Source organism: Rhinichthys klamathensis, unplaced genomic scaffold, assembly GCF_029890125.1.
Source record: "Rhinichthys klamathensis goyatoka isolate OS25496 unplaced genomic scaffold, OSU_Roscu_1.1 h1tg000294l_1, whole genome shotgun sequence".
NCBI lineage: Eukaryota > Metazoa > Chordata > Actinopteri > Cypriniformes > Leuciscidae > Rhinichthys > Rhinichthys klamathensis.
In genome coordinates, this window is record NW_026606813.1 from 122,810 (window position 1) to 129,911 (window position 7,102).

Here is a 7,102-nt window from a genome sequence, read left to right on the forward strand (position 1 = left end):
CGTAAAAGTCTGTATTGCTGTGTCTCAGTCAGAAATCAGGATAAATCAGGTTAAATTAGGTCAAACGGGTCTGTAAGGATGGAAAAGTACCTACAAAGCTCAGAGAGAAGATAAGATGGTACTAAAAACATCAATTAAAAATGATGGATGGCACTAGAACACTGCAGGTGCAGGGAAACATGTGACCTGAGCAAGATAGCTGATTGGCTACCTAGTGATAAGAAAAGGTATAAGACTTGAAGTTTGACCATTGCAAGTCAAATGAACAGCTGCATCTCACTTTGTTGCTTGTCAATAAAGTTACTTCTTCTGAAACCTGGAACTTGGACTCTTGAGAGATTTTTTTGAGACCCGATTTAAAGACTTTGAATTTGACACAACAAAATTGGCGAGCCGAGCTAAGAGTGGAGAAGGGGTAGCCATGGTGGGCATGCTGACAGAAGCCTCACAAAACAAAAGGCGCCAATAAAAATAAGGTAAGCAGCTTTTTGCTTATATATATTTGTTTTGTGAGGCTCCTAGTAAGCTAGCGCCTGGTTGGTAGAAGACCTTAAATAAAAGACCCCACCAAAAAGAACCTAAAATTGATAAGGAATCAAAAGGAGGGTAATTTCCAGGTCTCAAGAGGGAGTGCATGCGTAAATAGGCCTACAATAAAGCAAGAAGTGCTTAAACGCAAGAAGTGCGAAATAAAGCAAGAAGTGCGTCAGTTAGATAAAATAAAGCGCTTGATAAATTCCGGAATATAGCATAAAATTGGCAATTTTTTTATAAAAGGCTAGGATAAAGAGATAAAGTTTATTCTGGTTGTGCTGTGATCACTAATCCTGCTGCTTTTAACTGCTCGGCTTTGACATTAACCGCGTTGCTTTAAACTGCTTTGCTTGGCACTAATCGCGCTGCTACATACTGCTCTGCCTGATAATTAACCGTGTTGCATTGAGCTGCCTTGCTTTAGCACTAATCGCGCTGCTTTGAGCTGCCTTAATTGGGAGAGAAGACACTCTTGGGATCAGACTGAGATAAGTGACTGAGAGAAGCTGAGACAGTGAAAGGGAATGAGAATATTATATGAGACCTGTAAAGATGGAGAGACGATACTGATGAAATTCAATGGACAATGAAAAACAAATTAATATAAAGAATATAAGAAAATATAGAGTTCATAAAATAAAAAAATACTCCCAAATACTGGCTTTGTCGACTGTTTGGACACTTTTCAGACTGCAAACGCTGTGATCCAGATAGGGAAACAGCCCATACTGAACAAAAATCGAATAAATTAACTTTTTGAACTTTTTTTTTTTTGTGTGTGTGTGTGTGTGTGTGAATGAATATACTAACAAACTAAGTATATTTGGATTGAGATAAAGAAGTAGGGAGGGAGAAAGGTGACCGTGATAAGAGAACAAATTTTATTTCTGGAAGCTTGAAGACAAATGTTGGCCAGGGCAAGAGCTCATTATGAGGAAGAATATAGGAGGGAATCAAGAGAAAGAAAATAAGAAAATGACTTTAAACAGGCATTAAGACAAACCAAAGGCATCAAAAATCATTTTTGGTTAGAAAAAGAATTCATAGATGACAAATAATAACCTTTATTTTACCAGGAAAGAAGACTCACTGAGATTAAAATCTCTTTTTCGGGAGTGTCCTGGCCAAGATAAGCAGCTTAGTTTACATATACATTTTACATCAAAGTTACAACACACAAACATAAACAAATCTCATTACATAAATACAAAATATAAAAAAAGGGCGGAGACAAGAATCAAAAGAAAAATGAATTGACAAAAGTCACAAATCTGAATCAACTTGAGACGTACTCGGTTACTTGCATAACCTCGGTTCACTGATATGCGGGAAAAAGTTCTGCGTCTGGTTGATTATGGAAAAACTCCTTTTTCTCCGAATACTGAAGCCTTTTTAATCATGCAGTGAAACTGCACGGCCATTGGTTCATACAGAGGAATAAAACGAACCAATGGCGAGGCAGCGGGGCTGCACGAGCCTATGGCAGGGTAGCATACCAGAGCAAGCCAAAATGGGCGTGGCATCTGGCTATAAAAGCAGGCATTCTGGCATAGGATCCTCAGATTAAATCCGACTGAAGCGATAAACTCTGAGTCGTACAGCAATATAGCACGGCCTGAAACACAGTTCCCGTATCTCGTAAGTAACAGAGTATGTTCCCTTCCGATACTTTACTCGTACTGCGTCGTCGCTAGAAACTGTTATGGGGAACCAATACAATCTCGCCATGCTATGGCTTTGGAATGACTTATAATGTTGTACTTGGCCTTTAGCCCTTAGCAGACCCCAGAGGAACCAATACATAATAGGGAATAATCATTTCGCTGGGGGCTCAGACGTAAGTCGGAGCCGTCTCGGAACGTAAACCGGGAAGAACTCATAGAGGTCGACCCTGCCCTAGACAATCGTTCCAAGGAACCTGTATGGCTTAGACTCTAGAAGGACCGAGAGCTTGTCAGGTAAGAGAAGGCAATAGCCTGTTACCAATGGCCCAGACCTTGGTTAGAGCCACAAAGGTATTATAGCAATAGGCGATAGCCATAGAGTTACCCCAAATAGTATGGGGTGGAAGTTCATGGTGGTTTGGGCTCGGCTGAGGCCAAATTCACTAGACAGAAAGGACTTGTGGCTGCAGAGCAGGGGCTTCTAGATTGTAGAACCTGGTAAATGTGGACGGCGATGACCAGCCGGCCACCACACAAATATCACCAATGGACACACCACTGGACCAGGCCCAAGACGAGGCCATGCCTCTGGAGGAATGAGCTCTTACTCCGACGGGGCATTGTAGGCCATCTGGATATCCTCTGCTTCGTGACCGGATGCCCTTTGGTGCGGCCTCCGAAACATACAAAAAGCTGTTCCGAATGTCTAAAAGAGGCGGAGCACTCTGTTTATTCTCACAGCCCTAACAGGGCAGAGTAGATGCAGCTCTCGTTCATCTGCGGAGGGAGGAAGTGCCGAGAGGGAAATCACCTGTGCTCTGAACGGAGTAGAGAGCACCTTAGGTATATAACCATGCCTTGGTTTCAGGACAACCTTGCAGTCGGTGGGCCCAAATTCCACAGAAACCTTGAGCGTGGAGGGAGTGCGTCCCTTATCCAGCAGGTCCTGCAGGGAAGACTATATCAATGATATGTCGCAAGAGAGAGGGTCTGCGCTCCAAGCTGTGCACCAGGCGGAGAACACAGACCATTTAAGGGCATAGAGGCGTCATGTAGACGGGGCTCTAGCCTCGGAAATAGTGTTTAAAACTCTCTCGGGGAGGTCCATAGGCTCCCATCAAGAGGCCAAAGGTGCAGTGCCCACAGATCGGGTTGGGGGTGCCAAATCGTCCTGTTCGCCTGAGAGAGGAGGGCCCGTCTCAGAGGGATGGGCCACTGGGCGGCTGTGAGCAGCTGCGTCAGCTCTGAGAACCAAGGTTGGTTCCTCCAGAGAGGGGCCACGAAGAGGACTTCATGTTTGTATTCCCTGATTCGTCTGATGACCTGAGGGATCGGGGGGTAAGCGTTTAGGAGAAGGCTGGGCCAGTCGTGGGCCAGCGCATCCCTGCTCTTTGAGAAATAAGTTGAGTCGTGAGAGTCTTCTGAGGCGAAGAGGTCGACCTCTGCCTTCTCGAAGATCTCCCATATTTTGTGAACCGCGTGGGGTGAACTATCCACTCCACCGAGGGGATGTTGCTTCGAGATCGCATGTCTGCCCCTTGCTTCAGTTTGCCCGGCACGTGCACTGCTCTCAGAGAACAATTAAACTTGTGAGGAAACAGCGCTGCGTCACCTCACAAGTTTAATTCGTCAAATAAACTGACCTGTGTGAGTAGTAATTTAGCACTTGCGGGTGAGTTAGTTCGGTAGAATAAAAAGTCCTCATTCCTTTATATCCGCGGGACTCGTGTGTGGCACTGATATCTGTCTCTCATTAGCAATCGCGCCATGCTTCATACCACAGTCATGTTAAAAAACATGAATGTTTTCACTCATCGATCAGCATTATTTCCCCTTAAACATTTAACGTTCGATCCATCGGCATGACAACAAGTTCCATGATTCCGCTTATTCACTGAGTCATCAATCTACGCCTTTGTTGTTGTAAGAGGTTAACCCCTAGCGGTGAAAAAAATTACAGATTGTAGCTTTAAGCCAACGTTTTCAGGATGTGGTCATTATGGTTATAACTTTTTGACTATTTTACCAAACAAAAATGTCCTGTATCATAAATCGATAAACTTTTGCTTGAAAACAATGAAAACGCCTTAATTCCTCTAAGTTAAAATAACCCCAGATTAAAAAATTGGAACAATAAAAAACGCCACTGCTTATAAGTAGCACTTCCTAAAACGTTCTAGAACGGTTTAGAACAGTCCATTGAAGTCACAAAATTATGGAAGAATAAATTACATTTTCCAGTTCAATTTATTCTTCTATAATTTTGTGACCTCTATGGAAATGTTCTGCTCCAAGAAACAGGTACCGTCCAATAATTTGCATTTAGAGTGGCATTCTGCACTTTTCTTCTAGTGAACACTATTCTAAAGGCACACTTCCTCTTCTTCGATGTGATTGCTCAAATCTCACTAAAATATTGTTCCAGATAGCCTTGTTTTCTATAAGGTATATAGCATCACTTTTCTTGTGCGACATTATAGATTGCAATACTGGAACAAATATCAAAAAGTATGAAGTTGAGTTGTTTGCTCATAAATATCTCTCTCTCTCTCTCTCTCTCTCTCTCTCTCTCTCTCTCTCTCTCTCTCTCTCTCTCTCTCTCTCTCTCTCTCTCTCTCTCTCTCTCTCTCTCTCTCTCTCTCTCTCTCTCTCTCTCTCTCTCTCTCTCTCTCTCACTCTCTCTCTCTCTCTCTCTCTCTCACTCTCTCTCTCTCTCTCTCTCTCTCTCTCCCCCTCTCTCCCCCTCTCTCTCCCCATCTCTTCACAGTAAAAAACGTTGGGTTGTTTTTAACCCAACCATTGGGTTACACAGATTGGGTCATTATGTTGGGTTATTTTTCCAAAAAAGTTGGGTCATTTTTAACATCGTTAGGTAATGAGAATGCATACCAAGATGGGATTGTTCTAGAAAATCAGCTGTAAAACAATTCCTGAATGTTTTTAACAGTTATACACATTTTTAGGAAGTGCTATATACTTACAATCAGTGACATTTGTTATTTTTCCAATTTTATATCTGGGGTAACCTTTTTTAAACTTAGAGGAAGTAGGGCGTTTTTCATTATTTTTAAGCAAAAGTTCATCGATTTATGATACAGGAAATATTTTATTTGAAAAATAGTCAAACATTTATTATAACCCCCAGTGGTCATGCGTTTGGAGAGCTGCATGACTCGATTTGTCCACTAGAGGTCAGTGGTGCAACAACTTTACACCGGGAATTCCTTAGAAAGTGAATTAGTAATATATAACAGATAATGTGTACACAGTGCCGCTGCTAGCCATTTTGGTGCCCTAAGCATAATTCCTTTATGATGCCCCCCCGCCCCCCCCCTAAAAAAAAAAAAAACATTTTAATTTAGGATTTTCATTTAGCCCCCAATGAGGGTATGATTTATAAAAAAAATGCAAAAATTAAAAAGTAACACTTTAGTTTAGGGTCTAATGCTTACTATTAACTAGTTTCATTACCATGCAATGGCATGGTTTTATAATCACTGGGGTTCCGAATTTGAGGCAGGTTAGTTAGGGGTGTTCGGGGGAAATTTTGGATTTTTCTGAACTACAGATGTGCATTTTAAGATGTTGTGAAGGCAAAAAAAAAAATATATATATATATCGATAACAACAGCTTTAAAACCATGTCAGTGGGCAGCTGATTATTTTTCTCTCCTCATCAGCATCACACTCTTTTTCTCTTTGTTTTTATCTTGCCCTGTCTCTTCCCCTCCTAAAGTTGGCTTTTTTAATTTTCTAAAGGTTACAATTTGTATTTTATTCTCAATATGTACACATTCATTATTAATCCTGTGGCTAACATGATGAAAACGGCTTTGTTCATGTTTCTTGTCCCCTCACAATGACAATAGCCTAAACTATTACACTAGGCTACATGTTACATAGGCCTATTTTCAGTTCAAAATAGCGAAATTAGACAAAACTATATTAGTTTGCCTAATTATTTTTTGTCATTCGTTTAACATTTATGACCTAAAAAAAACTGTCAAATAAAGTTAAGTTTAGCTACTTACATCTTCATAGCTGCCAACTCTCACGCATTGGCCGTGAGACACCCGCATTTGATTGGTTTCACACGCTCACACGCCACACTCCCGATTTCTCACGCTGAAGTGTCAACCCGGGCGGTCAAATGCCTGGAAGATGAGTTTATCTATTTATCTACCTGTTGAGCCACTCGTGATCGACTAGTTATACCGCAAATTCGTTAAAAATCTCCCGTTATCTAGAGCGAGCGTGCATGCGAGACAGAGATTGTGCTCCAAACCGCGTAGAGCGAGCGAGAGACCTTGCGCGAGCGAGACCGCCCCCCCCCCCGGTCAACAAATCTCACTCGTCTCTTCCCCCCCCCCCACCCCCCCGTCAACAAATCTCACGCCGAGCAAAACTCAAAAGTTGGCAGGTATGCATCTTATCTCGCACTTGACCGTACACTGAAGCGTCGAGTTGCACTGTTAAAATTCGCGCTCAGCGTCTGTGAACATAAAGCCCGCCTACTTTGATTTGATTGGTCATCTCAAATATTCTGACATTGACGAGCAGTGACAGACCAATGAGGCTCAGATGAACAAACACATGACACACACACACACACACACACCCTGTCCTGTGTTTCTGACGTGCTCTCTGTCTCTGCTCGGCGCCGCTGCGGAATGAAGAGGAAGAACGCGCTGAATCTGATTATAACAAGAAGTTTGATGATTGGTTTTTCATTAGGCTATTTTTGGTGCCCCCTCAGCACTTGGTGCCCTACGCACAGCGCGTGATGCGCGTGGTGGGAGCGGCGGCGCTGTGTGTACAGCACAGCAAACTGCAGTCTTTGGAGGTTTGAATTTATACATACGCGAAATAAATACTGACAACAATCACGAGAGTTATGAAGAGCT